This window comes from Rutidosis leptorrhynchoides, chromosome 10 (genome assembly GCF_046630445.1).
Source record: "Rutidosis leptorrhynchoides isolate AG116_Rl617_1_P2 chromosome 10, CSIRO_AGI_Rlap_v1, whole genome shotgun sequence".
Classification (NCBI taxonomy): domain Eukaryota; kingdom Viridiplantae; phylum Streptophyta; class Magnoliopsida; order Asterales; family Asteraceae; genus Rutidosis; species Rutidosis leptorrhynchoides.
The window spans coordinates 261,228,254-261,249,738 of NC_092342.1; positions in this window are offsets into that span (position 1 = coordinate 261,228,254).

Consider the following 21,485-nt stretch of genomic DNA (forward strand, 5'->3'; position numbering starts at 1 on the left):
GAGACGGTCAATAATAACCCAGATGGTATCATAACCGCCTACCATTTTCGGTAGTTTCGTGATGAAGTCGATCGTTATCCTTTCCCACTTTCATTGCAGGATCTTAGGTTGTTGAAGTAACCCAGACAGTTTCTGATGTACGGCTTTGACCTTGGAACATGTTAAACACTTTCCAACGTAAATAGAAACATCCTTTTTGAGGTTTAGCCACCAATATTGTTCCTTGAGATTGTGGTACATCTTACCGGCTCCTGGATGAATCGAATACCTTGACTTATGGGCTTCGTCTAGAATAAGGCTTCGTAAATCCCCATAACTAGGAACCCAAATTCTTCCGACGAAATATCGGAGTCCAGTCTCCTTAACCTCGAATCGAGAGACGAGAATCTTCAAGCATTCTTGAGAGATATTTTCATCTTTGACAGCCTCATCTTGAGCTACACAGATTTGGCTATTGAGATTCGTGTGGATGGTGATGTTTAAGGCTCGGACACAAAGGGGTACCATTCTATCTTTTCAGCTTAAGGCATCGGCTACTACATTTGCCTTGCCAGAATGGTAACGAAGTTCACAATCATAATCGTTCAATGTTTCGATCCACCATCGTTGCCTCATATTCAGTTGCTTCTGATTGAAAATGTGTTGGAGGCTTTTGTGGTCGGTGAAAATGGTACTTTTGGTTCCGTAAAGATAGTGTCACCACAATTTGAGTGCAAAGATAATGGCTCCAAGCTCGAGATCATGAGTCGTGTAGTTTCGTTCGTGAAACTTCAATTGTCGGGAGGCGTAAGCAATAACTTTCTTCTTTTGCATCAATACACACCTAAAACCATGTTTTGAGGCATCGCAATATACAAAAAAATCATCATTGCCTTCAGGAAGGGATAAGATAGGTGCGGTGGTTAACTTCTGCTTCTGGGTTTGGAATGCCGACTCTTGGTTCGACTGCCCAAACGAATTTCTTTCCTTTGTGAGTTAACGCGGTTAAAGGACGTGCAATCAAAGAGAAACCTTCGATGAACCTACGATAATAACCGGCGATGCCTAAAAATTGGCGTATATGAGTAGGAGTAGTGGGGTTTCCCACTTGCTAATAGCTTCGATTTTTGCGGGATCGACTTTAATAACTTGATCGCTTACAACATGACCAAGGAATTGAACCTCCTTTAACTAAAATTCACACTTGGAGAATTTGGCATAGAGTTGCTCTTGTCTCAAGAGTTCAAGCATAAGTCGAAGGTGACGTTCGTGTTCTTCATTGCTTTTAGAATAGATTAAGATGTCATCTATGAATACAATAACGAATTTGTCTAGATACGGCTTGCACACGCAGTTCATAAGATCCATAAACACAACATGTACGTTGGTTAAACCGAACGACATCACAATAAAATCATAATGACCATAACGAGTTTGGAACGCTGATAATGCTAAAAACGAACATATATTTCATAGCATTATTCCTCAAGAAAGACAAGATTTTAGTTGCAATTGTTCTATTTACAAGTGATATTCGTTTAAATAATAAAAGGTGAAGACAAAAGACAGATTCGATGAATTGAAGATGCAAACGACCAAAAAGCTCAAAAGTACAAAAGACAATCAAAGAGGTTCCAATTATTGATAAGAAACGTCTCGAAATTACAAGAGTACAAGATTCAAAACGCAAAGTACAAAATATAAAATTGTACGCAAGGACGTTCGAAAATCCGGAACCGGGACCAGAGTCAACTCTCAACGCTCGACGCAACGGACTAAAAATTACAAATCAACTATGCACATAAATATAATATAATATTTAAATAATTCTTATAATTATTTATATATTATATAATATATTATAAACCGTCGGCAAGAAAGGCTCCAAACTTGTGTGAGCTGTAAAAGCAAACTCCGCGACTCGCGGAGTTTGAAGGCAAAAAGGGCCGCGAGTCGCGGAGCCCCAAATTCTGAAATTCCCTATAAAGCCAACCGAATTCTGATCATTTTTCATAACATATATCCATCCTCTCTATATCTATACGTAAATATTTATATTTATATTTTAATTTTAATTTTAATTTTAATTTTAATCCTAATAATAAGGGTATGTTAGCGAATGTTGTAAGGGTGTAAGTCGAAATTCTGTCCGTGTAACGCTACGCTATTTTTAATCATTGTAAGTTATGTTCAACCTTTTTAATTTAATGTCTCGTAGCTAAGTTATTATTATGCTTATTTAATCCGAAGTAATCATGATGTTGGGCTAATTACTAAAATTGGGTAATTGGGCTTTGTACCATAATTGGGGTTTGGACAAAAGAACGACACTTGTGGAAATTAGACTATGGGCTATTAATGGGCTTTATATTTGTTTAACTAAATGATAGTTTGTTAATGTTAATATAAAGATTTACAATTGGGCTTCCCTATAAATTACCATATACACTCGATCGGACACGATGGGCGGGGTATTTATATGTACGAATAATCATTCATTTAACAGGACACGGGAATGGATTAATAGCCACTAGAATAATTAAAACAGGGGTGAAATTATGTACAAGGACACTTGGTATAATTGATAACAAAATATTAAAACATTGGGTTACACTCAGTCGACATCCTGGTGTAATTATTAAACAAAGTATTAAAATCTTGTTACAGTTTAAGTCCCCAATTAGTTGAAATATTTAACTTCGGGTATAAGAATAATTTGACGAGGACACTCGCACTTTATATTTATGACTGATGGACTGTTATGGACAAAAACCAGACGGACATATTAAATAATCCAGGACAAAGGACAATTAACCCATGGGCATAAAACTAAAATCAACACGTCAAACATCATGATTACGGAAGTTTAAATAAGCATAATTCTTTTATTTCATATTTAATTTCCTTTATTTTATATTTAATTGCACTTCTAATTATCGCATTTTTATTGTTATTGTATTTAATTGCACTTTTAATTATCGTACTTTTTAATTATCGCAAGTTTATTTTATCGCATTTTTATTATTCGCAATTTCATTATCGTTATTTACTTTACGCTTTAATTTAAGTCTTGTATTTATTTTTAAAATTTTACATTTGGTTTTAATTGCGACTAAAGTTTTAAAATCGACAAACCGGTCATTAAACGGTAAAAACCCCCCTTTATAATAATAATATTACTTATATATATATATTTGTATTTTTATAAAAGTAAACTAATATAGCGTTAAGCTTTGTTTAAAGATTTTCCCTGTGGAACGAACCGGACTTACTAAAAACTACACTACTGTACGATTAGGTACACTGCCTATAAGTGTTGTAGCAAGGTTTAAGTATATCCATTCTCTAAATAAATAAATATCTTGTGTAAAATTGTATCGTATTTAATAGTATTTCCTGCTAAAATTTAATAGCTATTTTATATACACCTCGCATAACCATCAAGTATTTTTGGCGCCGCTGTCGGGGAACAATCTAGCTTAAAAGCCGGAAGCGCAACGCTAATATAAAAAAAAAAGATTTTTAGTTTACTTTTATTAAAATTCGTTTTTATAAAAATACGTTTTAAATATTCGAAAATATAAAAAGAAAAAACAAAAATATAAGTATTTTTAAGATTTTGTTAAATATTTAAGTTTTATAAAGTTTCTTTATTTTTATATAAGTTTTATTTAAGTATTTAGTTTTTATTTAAAAAAAACCGAAAAAAAACATATATATATATAAAATTTTAAGATTTTTATAAAATTATAAAGTATTTATATTTTTAATTTAGTTTTTTTTATTTAATTTATATATTTTATTTAACTATTAAAACAGAAAATATAAAACAGAAAAAAAAACGTCAAGTTTTAAACTGTTCCAGAGTTGAAAACTGGAACCCCGCAACTCGCGGGGTTTGCTGCTTGAAGCACCGCAACTCGCGGAGCTACTCTACCACCGACAGAAACCCTAAACATCATTAATTACGGGTTATTTATTAATTATTATTATTATAAACCCTAATTACCTATTATTATTATAATTAGTTTTATTTTAAAGTTTCTTTTTATTTAATTTGTTTTATTTAGTTAAATTAGTTTAATTAAATTGTAAAATTAATAGTTTTAATAAATAAATAATATAAAAATAATATTTTTATAAAATTTGTACTTTTTACAACTTTTTGTATATTTTTATATTTTGTCCCTTTTTAATCGTTTTAGCGTAATATTTGTATTTTTAGCTCATATTTAGTTTTAAACATAGTTTTTGCCATAGTTATTTTTACTTCTAGATTTTTAGGCTTTGCCGTAGAATTCCTTAAGTGCTTTTTCTTTAGACTAAGATTTAGGTACTTTAGAATTTTGCGACGCCTTTTTAAGTTTTAGTTTCTTTTTAAGTTATTTCCATTTGGGATTTAGTTTTTTCTTGTAAGCTCTAATATTTTTAGACGACTTTTACCTATGTATCAATTATCATTCCAATTAGTAATCTCAATTTACGATTATAATTTTAAGTTAGTTGTAGTAATAAGGTTAGGTTAGTCAATTGTTTTTAAGTTTTATAAGTTTCTTTTATTTTTCCGTCACCTTTTATTTTTCAACCATTTTTCTTTTTCGACCTTTTTCGACGAACTCTTTTTCTTTCTTATTTCTCGCTATTCTAGTTTTAGGACATAGATTTTTATTCTACTTCTTATCTAAATTTCTTAAAATTACGAAAATTTATTTTAAGTGGTTAAATTGATAGACATCAAAATTTTCTGGTTCGTAGTAATAATTGGATTTGTACGTGGACCGGGTTATTGGAGCCAAACAGTCCTCAATTATATTGAGACCAAACGAATCATGCCCCTCTGCTGCATCTTTTGGCTATTCGAAACGTGGGCAAAATCAGAAAAGTCTATTGATTGGATAACTTATTATAATTTTTCTTTCCTTTTAAAAACTAATAGGATATTCAGTGAATGCACCGAGCAAGACTTTCACCACCTTTTGTACGTTCACCACCTGTAACTAGATCAAGACATTTAGCAAATATTACCGCCGTTGATTTTTCTTTAGAATCGTCATCCAGTCGACCAAGTACTCCAGTTCAAATTTCCGATAATCCATTTTTTGAACCCGACCTCACAATTGAGAATCCGGAGAATATTCAGGAATGATTCGTAGATCCTGAACCATTAAATTTTCCTCCGGAACCACCAATCATTCAAACGGAGATTGTTGAGGAATGAACCATTAAATCAGAATCCTCTAGTGATTCGGATTCAACAAATTCAATTATGGAGAATCTGGAGCCTTTAAGTATGGAAGACCGAATGAGAGCTAAACGCACTGGCCAAGGTCACGCAATTACTCATCCAGACATTAATGCGCCAGATTATGAAATCAAAGGACAAATTCTACATATGGTGACTAATCAATGCCAATTTAGTGGTGCGCCGAAGGAAGATCCAAATGAACATCTACGTACCTTTAATAGGATCTGCACACTATTTAAAATCCAAGAAGTGGAGGATGAACAGATATATCTCATGTTATTTCCCTGGACTTTAAAGGGAGAAGCCAAAGATTGGTTGGAATCGTTACCTGAAGGGGCGATTGATACATGGGATGTTTTAGTTGAAAAATTTCTTAAATAATTCTTTCCGGCATCTAAAGCCGTAAGACTTCAAGCAGAAATTGTTACGTTCACACAGAAGCCAAATTAAACTCTATATGAGGCGTGGACAAGATTTGGAAAGTTATTAAGAGGATGTCCGCAACATGGTTTAGATACCTGTCAAATAGTACAAATATTCTACCAAGGATGCGACATCACTACAAGGAAAGACATAGATATAGCAGCTGGTGGTTCTATTATGAAGAAAACCGAAACTGATGCTTACAAAATTATTGATAACACTGCTTCCCACTCACATGAGTGGCACCAAGAAAAAGATATCGTTAGATCATCTAAAGCAGCTAGAGCCGATTCTAGCCATGACTTAGATTCCATTTCTGCAAAGATAGATGCTGTCGAGAGACGAATGGAAAAGATGACTAAAGATATTCACTCAATACGAATTAGTTGTGAGCAGTGTGGAGGACCACATTTGACAAAAGATTGTCTCAGTATTGAACTAACAATGGAACAAAGAGAGAATATTTCATACCTAAACCAAAGGCCTGGAAATAATTATCAGAATAATTATCAACCGCCAAAACCGATTTACAATCAAAACCAGAATTATAACAGAAATATTCCATACAACAACCAACAAGGTCCTAGCAATCAACAAGTATCCAATAATAATTACAATCAGCAAAGACCTAATTTTCAAAACAAACCACCACAACAAACCGATGATAAAAAGCCGAATTTAGAAGATATGATGACGAAGCTAGTTGAAACTCAAACGCAGTTTTTCACATCTTAGAAACAAACTAATGAACAAAATGCTCAAGCATTTAGAAATCAACAAGCTTCTATTCAAAATCTGGAACAAGAAGTAAGTAACCTAGCAAGGTTAATAGGTGAAAGAAAACCGGGAAGTCTACCTAGTGATACAAACGCTAACCCCCGGAATGAAACAGCTAAAGCCATTACCACAAGAAGTGGTACAACACTTAAACCACCTGAAATACCTGTAACTTCTGATGAAGCTATTCCTACTCCACAAGAACCACAACCTGATCAAGATAAGGAAAAAGAACCGGTAGTTGAAAAGATTAATGAAGATAACACAGTTAAGGATAAACCTTATGTTAAACCATACCAACCACCACTTCCTTACCCGAGTAAAATGAAGAAAGAGAAACTTGAAGCCGAGCAATCTAAATTCTTGGATATGTTTAAACAGATAAATGTAAATCTTCCTTTCATTGATGTGATTTCAGGAATGCCTAGATACGCTAAATTCTTGAAAGATCTAATCTCAAATAGAAAGAAAATGGAAGAACTCTCGGCTGTTACTATGAATGCTAATTGTTCAGCAGTGCTGTTGAATAAGATACCAGAAAAACTATCTGATCCAGGAAGTTTCACAATTCCATGTTTTCTGGGTAGTCTTAGTTCAATAGAAGCATTGGCAGACTTAGGTGCTAGTATAAATCTAATGCCGTATTCACTATACGCTAAACTAGACCTTGGAGAATTGAAACCAACTAGAATAAGCATACAACTAGCCGATAGATTAATAAAATATCCTAGAGGGATAATGGAGAACATGCTAGTTAAAGTTGGTACTTTAGTATTTCCAGTAGATTTTGTTGTTCTGGACATGGAAGAAGATTCTCAAGTTCCTCTCATATTAGGAAGACCATTCTTAAACACGGCTAAAGCAATGATAGACGTGTTCGGTAAGAAATTGACCCTAAGTATAGAGGATGAGAGTGTTACCTTTTCAGTTGATAGAGCAATGCAACAACCACAATCTGCAGATGATACATGTTATTATATTCAAACCATAGATGCCCATGCAGAATTATTAGAAGAATTTCCAGAATTACAAGGAACAGGAGAATGTTCTTTAGGAGAAGGTAATGAACCAATTGATGAAGTTGAAATGTTAGCTACACTTATAGCTAATGGATATGAACCAACAACAGAAGAAATTCAAATGCTAAAAGAAGAAGACAGATATCGATATAAATCATCGATAGAAGAACCACCGAAATTAGAGTTAAAGCCACTTCCAAACCATTTTGAATACGCTTATTTACATGGTGAATCTGAATTACCTGTAATAATATCGTCTTCTCTTACTGAAAATGAGAAATCACAACTCATTTCTGTGTTGAAAGCTCATAAACCAGCCATTGCATGGAAGATTCATGATATTAAAGGAATAAGTCCTTCGTATTGCACACATAAAATCCTTATGGAAGAAGGTCATAAAACGTATGTGCAACGCCAACGAAGACTAAATCCTAATATGCAAGATGTAGTTAAGAAAGAGATTATTAAACTGCTAGATGCAGGTTTGATATATCCAATCTTTGATAGTCCATGGGTAAGCCCAGTTCAATGCGTGCCTAAGAAGGGTGGCATGACTGTCATTACAAATGAAAAAAAATGAGCTTATTCCTACTAGGACTGTAACAGGATGGTGTGTGTGTATTGATTATAGAAAATTAAATGACGCCACCAGAAAAGATCACTTTCCCTTACCTTTCATTGATCAAATGTTGGAAAGATTAGCCGGAAATAGTTACTATTGTTTTCTAGATGGATTTTCCGGATATTTTCAAATTCCAATAGCACCCGAGGACCAAGAGAAAACCACATTCACGTGCCCTTATGGTACTTTTGCTTACAAACGCATGCCATTTGGACTTTGCAACGCCCCTGCAACCTTTCAAAGGTGTATGATGGCGATTTTTCATGACATGATAGAAGAATGCATGGAAGTTTTCATGGATGACTTTTCAGTCTTCGGTGATACATTTGAATCATGTCTAGTTAATCTGGAACGAATGCTAATTAGATGTGAAAAATCAAATCTAGTTCTTAATTGGGAGAAATACCATTTCATGGTTAAAGAAGGCATCGTTCTTGGTCATAAAATTTCAAAAGAAGGAATTGAAGTGGATAGAGCTAAAGTAGATGTAATTGCTAAACTTCCACATCCCACCAATGTTAGAGGAGTTAGGAGTTTTCTAGGGCATGCCGGTTTTTACCGACGTTTCATAAAAGATTTTTCTAAAATTGCCACTCCTATGAATAAACTCCTAGAAAAGGATGCTCCATTCATCTTTTCAGATGAGTGTATCAAATATTTTAATATTCTTAAAGAGAAACTAACTAATGCGCCGATCATGATAACACCAAATTGGAATCTACCATTTGAACTAATGTGCGATGCAAGTGATTTTGCAATGGGAGCCGTTTTAGGACAAAGGATTGAAAAACGATTTCAACCTATATATTATGCTAGTAAGACGTTACAAGGAGCACAAACGAACTATACAACTACTGAAAAAGAACTCCTTGCTATTGTCTTTGCTTTTGACAAATTTCGATCATATCTCGTTCTAGCAAAAACGGTGGTCTATACCGACCATTCTGCTCTTAGATACCTATTTTCAAAACAAGATGCTAAACCAAGATTAATCCGTTGGATCTTACTCTTACAAGAGTTTGATATTGAAATCCGAGATAAAAGAGGAGCAGAAAATCTCGCCGCTGATCATCTTTCTCGTCTTGAAAATCCCGAATTAGAAGTTCTAAATGAATCGGCCATACAAGACAACTTTCCTGATGAATATCTATTGAAGATAGATTATAAAGAAATTCCATGGTTTGCAGACTATGCAAACTATTTAGTTTGTGGATTCCTTGAAAAAGGATTATCGTACCAAAAACGAAAGAAATTCTTCAGTGATATAAAACACTATTTTTGGGAAGATCCACATCTGTTTAAAAGTTGTCCAGATGGAATAATACGCCGATGTGTATTTGGAGATGAAGCTAGTAAAATTTTAAACCATTGTCACACAGGACCAACAGGAGGGCATTATGGCCCTCAATTAACAGCAAGAAAAGTGTATGAAGCTGGATTATATTGGCCTACAATTTACAAAGACGCACACCTTCTTTGCAAATCCTGTGATGCTTGTCAAAGGGCCGGAAAAATAAGTCAACGTGATGAAATGCCACAAAATGTCATCCAAGTATGTGAAGTATTTGACATTTGGGGTATTGACTTTATGGGTCCATTTCCAAAATCTCATAATAATCTCTATATACTCGTAGCCATTGATCATGTATCTAAATGGGCGGAAGCACAAGCTCTCCCAACTAACGATGCACGAGTTGTAGTCAACTTTTTAAAACATCTTTTTGCAAGGTTTGGAACACCGAAAGCTTTAATAAGTGATCGGGGTACTCATTTCTGTAATAATCAACTTGAGAAAGTTCTTAAAAGATATGGAGTGACTCATAAAATCTCCACCGCATATCATCCACAAACAAGTGGACAAGTTGAAAATACCAACCGAGCTTTAAAACGTATTCTAGAGAAAACCGTAGGATCAAATTCGAAGGAATGGTCCATTAAATTGGAGGATGCACTCTGGGCTTTTAGAACAGCCTACAAAACTCCAATTGGAACCACACCTTTTAGACTTGTTTATGGAAAAGCATGTCATCTTCCAGTAGAAATTGAACACAAAGCATTTTGGGCTTTGAAGACATGTAATCTTGATTTACATGAAGCCGGACGTCTACGATTAAGTCAACTAAACGAATTAGAAGAATTAAGACATGAAGCATACGAAAATTCATTAATCTATAAAGAAAGAACGAAGAAATGGCATGATAAAAGAATCAGAAGTTCAAAAGAATTTAAAGAAGGAGACAGAGTTCTTCTTTTCAATCCACGATTCAAGCTATTTCCTGGAAAATTGAAATCAAGATGGTCTGGACCATTCATAGTTAAAAGAGTTTTCCCATATGGAACGATAGAATTAATAAATTCAAATGGGAAGGAATTTAAAGTTAATGGTCACAGAGTTAAACACTACATAGATAGTCCGATGGAAGTCGACTACGAAGTTAATCACAATTTCGACACCACAGCTAACTAAGTGTGGGGAGAATCAAGTCTTTAAAGGATAATATGTATTTCTGTTAGAGTTAGATTTTCTGTTTTCGTGTAGTTCTCGAAAATGGAACCCGAATGGTCTTTCCCTAGTAGACCCTAAAGAACTAGTCTTCTTCTCCCATTCTGAATTTTTATTTTTTTAGGTTTTTACAAAATGAAGACTGCCTGTGAACTAAACCATGGTCTAATGCTACACGCTTTGATCACTAAACGTAATAATGACACACTTCCGAGTGAAATAGTATCAGTAATCAGAGAAAGATTGGACGGAGTTAGAAAAGAATCCAGATGCGAAGATAATAAGTTACAATTTGGTAAAGGAAAATCAAAATCTGCAGCGAAAAGAAGAGCACGACACCTAGAAAGATGTCGCAAATGCGGAAAATGGTCACATGGAGGTAAATGTTCAAATAATCAAACCTATTCAAATAACGAATTTGTTACTTTATGCAGAGACGGACCGTTCATATGTTTAGAAGAAAAGACACTGAATGCTCGAGGTTACGCCTATGTAGCTATGGAAAACCAATTAAACTGACTATCTTATGAATGGGATAGATCATATAACTAAGAAATCTATTTCACAGGTATGCTTGTACAGTTTTTATTTTATTTTTTTTTATTTTTAACCTTTTGATAATAAACGCTAATTTGTTCGCTATAAAGTATTAAATTGGTATTGAATAAAATTAGGTTTGGCGACCGAAATTATTGATATCATTCAAAACTTTATTACATCACTGCGAAATTTAACGTTTATTCTTAAGGTATAAATATCTTTAATCAATCAACCCAAAATATTTCAAAAATTCGTCATGAGTTAAATTAGGTCTTGGAACCGAAATTACTTTACCGAAAAGAGGGGCGCATATTTTTGATAATATTTGATTGATTAAAGTGGGATAAAAAGCCAAAAAGATTTTTAATTTTATTTTTACCATGTTTTTAAAATTAATATTTAAATCTTAAATTAATATTTTAAACTTTGTAAAATCAATATATTTAAAATTGTAAATATTTGAAAAATTAATATAAGTTTGGTGTGAATTTATAATATGAATTTTTAAATTAAGTTTGGTGTAAATTTTTAATTTTTAAAATATGAATTTTTAATTTTATGCATTTCAAATTTTAAGTTTGGTGTGAATTTTTAATATTAATTTTGAATTTTATATTTAAATTGTGTGAATTTAAAAACAAAAATTTACTTTATCTCATTAAGTTAAAAATATGATTTTTAAAATTTCGTCGTAAGTTGAAGACTAGGTCTTTAAACCGAAATTGCTTTACCCAAGGGAGGGACGAGAACTTTTATTATCATTATTTTTAATCTTATTGAATTAAAGTATGCCAAAAACATTAAAAAAAAACCAAAAATCTTAGCTTTTAAAACAATCGCTACAAAAAGACAAATTTTAAAATTTTGTCGAAGGACGGACTAGGACATCGATCCGAAACGATCTCGTCCTAAATAACAAGGGAAACAAAATTTTAAAATTAATTACTTAATTGTTTTAATTAGTATAAGTTATAAATAAAAAAAATAAAAAAAAAATAACAAACTCCGCGACTCGCGGAGTTTGGAGGTTTAAACCCCGCGACTCGCGGGAGGACCGAAATACAGAAAAAAAAAACGCAAAGAACTGATCAGTCCACACCACAACTCAAAAATACTGCGAAGAACAGCCGCAAAAACCCGAAAATACACGAAAAAACACCCCCAAAATCACAATTTTTAACCGTTAATCATCAAATCTTTTACTAAAATCATGTTGAGAAGGATGCTATCAAGGAATTACTCAAGAAAAACGGTAAATTTCTACACCTAAACACCATTTAATCCGAAAATTAGTGTTCTTGAGCAATTTTTTCCCCAATTTGATTTTGATGGTTTTTAGTGTAATTATTCTTAAATTATTTATGTATTATGCTTGTATAACCTAGATTGATGCTATTTAACATGATTAGAAGCCTTAAACTTCAAATTTTGAGTAATCTAGGGTTTGTGTTCTTGAGCAATTTGGGGCTTTTTGATATAAACAGGTTATGGCCGATTTTTGTAATGAATTGTTGCTAAATTAAGTAGTGTAACATGTTTAGGTAGTTAAATGATCCAAACTTTGAGCCTAAACATGATTTTGAGAATTAAAGTAGACTTTTTCAAGTCTAAAATTCATGAACTTGATTTTTGAGAGATAATGCCATTTGAAACTTGTTTAATTGCTAGTAATGATTATTTTGACATGTTATTTGAGTTGAATGCTTATGAACTTGGCGAACATTTTCGTATATGCTTATTTGAAAAAGTGTAGATTTGATGAAAATATGAAAATGAGCTTAAGTTTGATATAAATTGATCATGTCATTGTAATTATTTTGATTGATGATTTTGCTGACACTAATGCATATTTGGATGCACAAAAATTGTGTTTGATGTGTTTTGCAGACTGAAAGGGGTGAATATTCATCCCAAGCTCGCAATGCTCCTACTGAGAATGCGGAACAACAGGAGGTGGATAACTACTACAAGCAAGATATACCTCATCCAGTCATGACATTTTCTGATATGCACTTGGAAGATTTGCACCAGAACCTGAGATTTGACAGACTTTGGATAGATTATCCAAAATACCAAAGGGGTTTGCATACTCTTCATTCTAAAGTTGTTGAGGTACCGAGGGTCATAGAATGGGGACCATTAGAAGCTGTAGAATTGGCCGGGCCAATTAGGGAATTACTTGCACAGAGGTATGGTAATTCTACTTTTAACGACTGGGTACGTTTATTCACCATGCGTAGACCTGTATATAAAGTATGGTGTGAAGAATTGTTGTGTAGTATAGAATTAAATGATCGGGTAGCTAGTTTAACCGATCGATCTTTATTAGATTTTTGTTAGGAGGTTCGATGCGCCACATGTCTTTACTAGACATGGCTCAGGCTTTACGTATATATACGCCTGAGGAGTTAGCATCTGCCGATTGTAGAGGGTTGATACTAAATGGTAGAAAGATAGATGAAAATTTTGATACACACGGTGTATGGAGTCAAATGACAAGCCATCACCGATTCAAAGGGGGAAATTACACTTATTTGGATATAGATAGAGCTGAATTAAGAGTAATCCATAGGTTTTTAGCTAATTCGATTACACAAAGAGGTAAGAACAAGGAAAAGGTAAATGAACAGGATTTGTTTTACCATATGTGTATTCGAGACCCACAAAGCGCTGTAAGTATACCTTATTGTGTGGGTTATTATTTATCAGCTATGGTTAGGGGGATGAGACCGCATAGCATAATAGGAGGTGGTATTTTTATTACTTTGATTGCTGAATATCTCGGTGTGGATATAAGTCGGGGGGATTATTAGTCGAAGAACCAGAACCCCGCGATACAATAGGTTTAAATGTATACCATGGTGCGAAAGTTTTGAAGAGGCGAAATAACGCCGTAGTACAATACCATGGTAGACATCCACAGGTTGAGAGAAACCAACAGCAAGGTAATGTAGGAGGGGGAAATGAAATGCAAGAAATGCAAAGGTTTATAGCTTCACAGGAGTACGAAAATGCTAGACAGAGAGCATTTGAAGATTGGCAAGTTCATCAAAACCAAATCATAGCTCATTGCCAACATATAGGTAGAAACTATATTCCTACTCCAAAACCCATATTCCCTCCCTGGTCTATAGAGATGCAACCACCGTATCCTACGTATAACCCAGCCGAAGCATTCTATAGCACCTATGGTTATGCTTGGAACCCCTATTGGTATCAGTATCATCCCTAGTCTACTTAGTTTTATTTATTTTGAAATTTGTAATGTTGATACGTTTAATACTTATGTTAATATTGTAATAGTTTTTATAATTTTCTAACTTTTATTCTTAGATTTTAATAATTTTTGAATGTGGGGTAATATACCAAACTTCAAAAATATGTATATATGTTTGCAGTTTATCTTATGTACACAACAGGGTAAAACAACGCATTTTCAAATACTGGCATTAAGTTCAGCAAAAGCAACTAATTTTGACGACAAGATGCAAAATATATGTGAAATAACAACAAGATGGAATGAACAAATGATGTGCACCATTTATCATTCAGCAAACAAACGCCAATATATTTGGAAACTTTGGTAAAAATTTAATCATTTTCACACAAATCACCCTCAATAATTTAAATTGTTTCTGATTTCTTGCAAATGAGGGCATTGCAAGATCTTAAGTGTGGAAAGAGGTTAAATTCTTTCAGATTTTATAAATTTTTATCTTAAACACTTGGTTACCATTAAAAATACTAGTAAAGCAGTAGTTGTATTAGAATCTAGTGCTCTCTGATAATAAAGAACAGCCCTAGTCTTATATACTGACTACCCAATTCTAGTAAAATTTTTCAAAATTTTCAATTAAATGAACTCAAAATCATGTTTATACATATTTATGAACGATAAAACTAGGTTTTAACACCGAAATTATTGTAACCTCGGAAAGGACATAAATTGAGAAACAAACCAAAATGTTAAAATTCATTTAAAATGGAATAGAGGACAATAAAAAGGAAAATAAAAGCCAAGTGTGGGAAAATTCTCCAAGTTATTCAAAACATATATCACATATTTTTGTACAAATAACTGAAAATACTTTTGCTTTGGACTAAACTAAAAAGTTTTACCTGATTTACTGTAAGAAAGATGGATCTACACGATGAATCAATTCCATCATTAAAAGGAAGTAAAGTCTTCCGAAAAAGACACGCGCTTCTTGATTTAGGTCAAGAAGTTGTCGTCCAGACCAGCTATAGGTTGACGAAAAATCTAGAAAAGTCATCACTAAAATCAGCAGGAAATTCACGGACCTCAGCATTAAACAGGGTCGCCAAGTGGTCAGATTTATCTTAACCATGAGAAGGATTTATCTCATACAATGGGGGGGCACCATGCAAATTAGCTTAATAAGACTAATGAATCAGATCCCCAGAAAGGATAATCTCCTTAAAGACTAAAAATCAGCTTTTAAGCCTGATATTACTCAATCCTTGAGATTGACCTTAAAGATTGAGAATTACAAACTCATGGAATTCAATGATATCTAAACTCGAGCTTGAACGAGAAAATATTTTGATCAAAATTACAAACCGATTTGTTTTCTGAAAACCCTATTTTCAATGCGTTCATTACCATTGAACGTAAAATCCTAGGAACTCACCTGGAATTCATTAGGTCACCTGAACCAAATCGGGTGTCAACCGTAAGAACGGTGGTTGCATAGCATGGTCAAAGACAGGACCTTGTACCAGACCGAAAAATTATAAGGATGAGCTTTACTATTGCTCCTACCAAGGATAGTAATTGCGTCCGACACGTTAAAGACCATAATTAAAAGCATGTCAGGGGACATTGCCTTAACAGTTGCTTGTTCAACGCTTTCCTTTACAACTGGACGGTAGTTTACCGAAAGGTAATATACGGGACAAGTAAACTGGACGTGTTGCTTTCCAAATACAAGGTTAGCAAGTGGGTGACACAAAACCGCAAGTTTTGAGCTAAAATTTTCAAATCTGAAACCCACCAAACCCACAAAAATATTTTGCAAACACCGGTAAAGGGTTATTCCGGAAAACTTATCTAGGGTAAAAACTAGATTTAATTTTCAAAAGGTCAAATGTTTTCATAAAGATCCAATTTCCTTAATGGATCTAAATTTTTATAGTCATGTGGAACTGTAAACCATATCGTTACTACCATTGTTTATACCGCCGTATAGAAATCACTGATGTACAAAGTGTGAAGAATAAAGAAGTGATTCTAGTATTTCAAGACGCTATTGCTTGAGGACAAGCAACGCTTAAGTGTGAGAATATTTGATAATGCTAAAAACGAACATATATTTCATAGCATTATTCCTCAAGAAAGACAAGCTTTTAGTTGCAATTGTTCTATTTACAAGTGATATTCGTTTAAATAATAAAAGGTGAAGACAAAAGACAGATTCGACGAATTGAAGACGCAAATGACCAAAAAGCTCAAAAGTACAAAAGACAATCAAAGAGGTTCCAATTATTGATAAGAAACGTCTCGAAATTACAAGAGTACAAGATTCAAAACGCAAAGTACAAAATATAAAATTGTACGCAAGGACGTTCGAAAATCCGGAACCGGGACCAGAGTCAACTCTCAACGCTCGACGCAACGGACTAAAAATTACAAATCAACTATGCACATAAATATAATATAATATTTAAATAATTCTTATAATTATTTATATATTATATAATATATTATAAACCGTCGGCAAGAAAGGCTCCAAACTTGTGTGAGCTGTAAAAGCAAACTCCGCGACTCGCGGAGTTTGAAGGCAAAAAGGGCCGCGAGTCGCGGAGCCCCAAATTCTGAAATTCCCTATAAAGCCAACCGAATTCTGATCATTTTTCATAACATATATCCATCCTCTCTATATCTATACGTAAATATTTATATTTATATTTTAATTTTAATTTTAATCCTAATAATAAGGGTATGTTAGCGAATGTTGTAAGGGTGTAAGTCGAAATTCTGTCCGTGTAACGCTACGCTATTTTTAATCATTGTGAGTTATGTTCAACCTTTTTAATTTAATGTCTCGTAGCTAAGTTATTATTATGCTTATTTAATCCGAAGTAATCATGATGTTGGGCTAATTACTAAAATTGAGTAATTGGGCTTTGTACCATAATTGGGGTTTGGACAAAAGAACGACACTTATGGAAATTAGACTATGGGCTATTAATGGGCTTTATATTTGTTTAACTAAATGATAGTTTGTTAATGTTAATATAAAGATTTACAATTGGGCGTCCCTATAAATTACCATATACACTCGATCGGACACGATGGGCGGGGTATTCATATGTACGAATAATCGTTCATTTAACCGGACACGGGAATGGATTAATAGCCACTAGAATAATTAAAACAGGGGTGAAATTATGTACAAGGACACTTGGTATAATTGATAACAAAATATTAAAACATTGGGTTACACTCAGTCGACATCCTGGTGTAATTATTAAACAAAGTATTAAAATCTTGTTACAGTTTAAGTCCCCAATTAGTTGGAATATTTAACTTCGGGTATAAGAATAATTTGACGAGGACACTCGCACTTTATATTTATGACTGATGGACTGTTATGGACAAAAACCAGACGGACATATTAAATAATCCAGGACAAAGGACAATTAACCCATGGGCATAAAACTAAAATCAACACGTCAAACATCATGATTACGGAAGTTTAAATAAGCATAATTCTTTTATTTCATATTTAATTTCCTTTATTTTATGTTTAATTGCACTTCTAATTATCGCATTTTTATTGTTATTGTATTTAATTGCACTTTTAATTATCGTACTTTTTAATTATCGCAAGTTTATTTTATCGCATTTTTATTATTCGCAATTTCATTATCGTTATTTACTTTACGCTTTAATTTAAGTCTTGTATTTATTTTTAATATTTTACATTTGGTTTTAACTGCGACTAAAGTTTTAAAATCGACAAACCGGTCATTAAACGGTAAAAACCCCCCTTTATAATAATAATATTACTTATATATATATTTGTATTTTTATAAAAGTAAACTAATATAGCGTTAAGCTTTGTTTAAAGATTTTCCCTGTGGAACGAACCGGACTTACTAAAAACTACACTACTGTATGATTAGGTACACTGCCTATAAGTATTGTAGCAAGGTTTAAGTATATCCATTCTCTAAATAAATAAATATCTTGTGTAAAATTGTATCGTATTTAATAGTATTTCCTGCTAAAATTTAATAGCTATTTTATATACACCTCGCATAACCATCAAACGCAGTCTTGGGGACATCGCCCTCCTTCACCCTCAACTGGTGATAACCTAATAGCAAATTGATCTTAGAGTAAACGCTTGATCCTTGCAGCTGATTGAATAGATCATCAATCTTGGGAAGGGGATATCGGTTCTTGATTGTCAACTTGTTTAGTTCGCGATAATCAATACACATACGGAAAGATCTGTCCTACTTCTTCACGAACAAAATGGGAGCGCCCCAAGGCGAAGAGCTTGGTTGAATAAATCCACGATCTAGCAATTCTTGTAGTTGACTCTGCAACTCTTGCATTTCGGGTGGTGCAAGTCGATAAGGTGCGCGAGCTACAGGTGCAGCTCCCGGCACTAGATGGATCTAAAACTCCACTGATCACGGTGGGGGTAATCCCGGCAACTCTTCTGGAAAAACTTTGGGAAATTCGCTTACAATTGGCACATCCTTCACGCTTTTCTCTTCCGTTTCCAATTTCTTCACATGTGCCAAGATATCAAAACGCCCTTTTCTCATGACCTTTTGTGCATTCATGTAACTAATAAGGTTCAGCTTTGGGCAACTTCTCTCCCTGTAAACTATTAATGGCTAACCATTCTCGCGAGGTATACGAATAATCTTCTCCCCACAGACAAGTTCAGCTTTCACCTTTGACAGCCAGTCCATACCGACTATCATGTCAAAGCTTCCCAACTTAATGGGTATCAAATCAATCTTAAAATCCACACCAGCTAAGTTTATTATACTTCCACGAAAAATTTGTTCATCTTTCTCAAATTTTCCATTAGCTACCTCAATAAGATATTTCTCATCAAAAGGAACTAATGACCAATCTAGCTTACAGCACAAATGTCTACACATATAACTTCTATCGGCTCCAGTATCAAACAAGACAGAAGCTAATAGTTTATTAACAGTGAATGTACCTGTAACCAAGTCAGGATCCTCGCGGGCATCTCTGGCGTTCAAGTTGAAGACTCTTTCACGTGCAGGCCCGCCATCCTTCTTCTTGTTAGGACATTCGTTCTTAAAGTGACCCTGTTGGCCGCATTCAAAGCACTTCCTTGGCGCATTCGGATTCGCTTTCACAGCTGGAGTGTTGATCCTACAATCCTTGCCGATGTGTCCATCCTCTTACACTTCTCACACACCACATTGCAGTACCCAGTATGATGCTTATAGCATCTCTTGCACTGAGGAAGGCTACCTTTGTAGTTTGGGTTAGGGCTCCTTCCCTCATTGTTTCCCTTAAAATTCTCATGCCTCTTAACTGGATTCTGATCAAAACCTTTACCTTTGCTTCCATCCCATTTGCGATTCCCATTACTTGCTCCAGACTCTGATTTCACCTTCTCTGGCTCTTGGTGGATAACCTGATCCATTAAGGTGTGCGCCATGCGCATAGCTTCCTGGACAGTTCCTGGTTTGGAAGAAGTGACATTCCCCTGGATGTCTTTGGGTAGTCCCCATAGATACCACTCCAACAGTTTGTACTCAGGAGTAACCATTTTAGGGCACATTAAGGCTAACTCCAAGAATCTCCGATCATAACCATCAAGGTTAGTTCCTGAGACCTTCAATCCCCAAAACTCCATATCCATCTTCTGAATTTCGGTTCTGGGATAGTACTCCTCTATCATAGCCCTCTTAAACTCCTCCGAGGGTGTTGCATATGCTTCATCAATTCCCCGAGCCTGGGCGAATGTGTTCCACCATGTCAAAGCGCTATCCGACAATGTGCAGGAGGCGTACTTAGTCATGTTTGTGTCGGAACAGTTGCTAACCCGAAATACCAATTCTAGCTTTTCAAACCATCTTGTTAACCCAACTGGACCTTCCGTTCCACTGAAGGTCTGTGGCTTGCAACTCATGAACTCTTCGTAAGTGCACCCGTTCTGAACAATTCGGTTAGCCATTGGCACTTGTGTAGGGTTGGCATTTGCCATAGCTGCTACCACTCGAGCAGCCACCATTTTCTCGATTTATGCTGCAGTGGGTATTTCTCTTAGACCTCTTCCATTTGCCATTATCCAAACAAAATTTTTGACTCAAGTCAAAATCCGTTATCCAATAATTAATAATGCTATAGTAATATAGTAATCAATTATTCAACCACACAATACATGTTAACTAAGTTTGGCAAACTAGTTACAGATATCATAAAACCAACATGCAATAACTTAAAGAAAATGTCGTACAATAATCAAACAACATTAAGTTCCATTCATAATAAGAAAAGTTTCATACAACTACATAAGTTTACGTACAGTACTCGAATGGAAATATGAAACTATTAATGAAAATACATAATGAAATCTAATACAATAGTCCTATGGTGATGGAGGATAAATGATGTCCATCATGTGGGACACCTGGTCCTCGAGCTCAGTCACCCGGGCACGTAGAGCACGCACTCCCCTCATCAGCTCCTTGATGGTAGGAGGTGCCGGTGGTGCAGGTGGTGCAGATGGTGTAGGTGGTGCAGATGGTGCAGGTGGTGCAGACGTAGCACTAGAAGTAGATGACATGGTACGGGCGACCTTACGCACAAATGTATCAGCAGGTATTCGTACGACCCGCTTACGAGCGGTAATCCTAACCAACTGTCCCTGTGCGTTCACGAATGGCTTGCCTCCATTTACCCCTGGAATAACGGTACCATCATAGTGGTAACGCTTCTTCGGCGGGGTAGAAGGTGGCGGTAGAGGCTCCTCCTTGGGATCCTCCTCACTGGTCTCGTCTGGTGATGAACTGTCTGAGTCGTCTGAGGGTGGTGCAGGTACATCATGTGCGGGAGAATGTGTCTGGTCGGTGGTCATGATCCGATGTCTGCCAGGTGGAACGGCACAACCCGCCCGTCGGCGGTGTGTCTGACCCAATGTCCACGTTCGTTAAGAAATGGACGGCCCCCGTTTATCCTAGGGATCACGGTACCATCGGAATGATAATGTGGCCCCGGGGGACTAGGGCTGGGTGGAGCTGGGATCTCTTCGGGATCCTCATCACTGTTAGAGATGACCATCAGGTCAGGCGAGTGACTGCTATCCCCAGAAGAGGAGTCACCAGAGTCGTCGGAGGGTAGTGGTGACG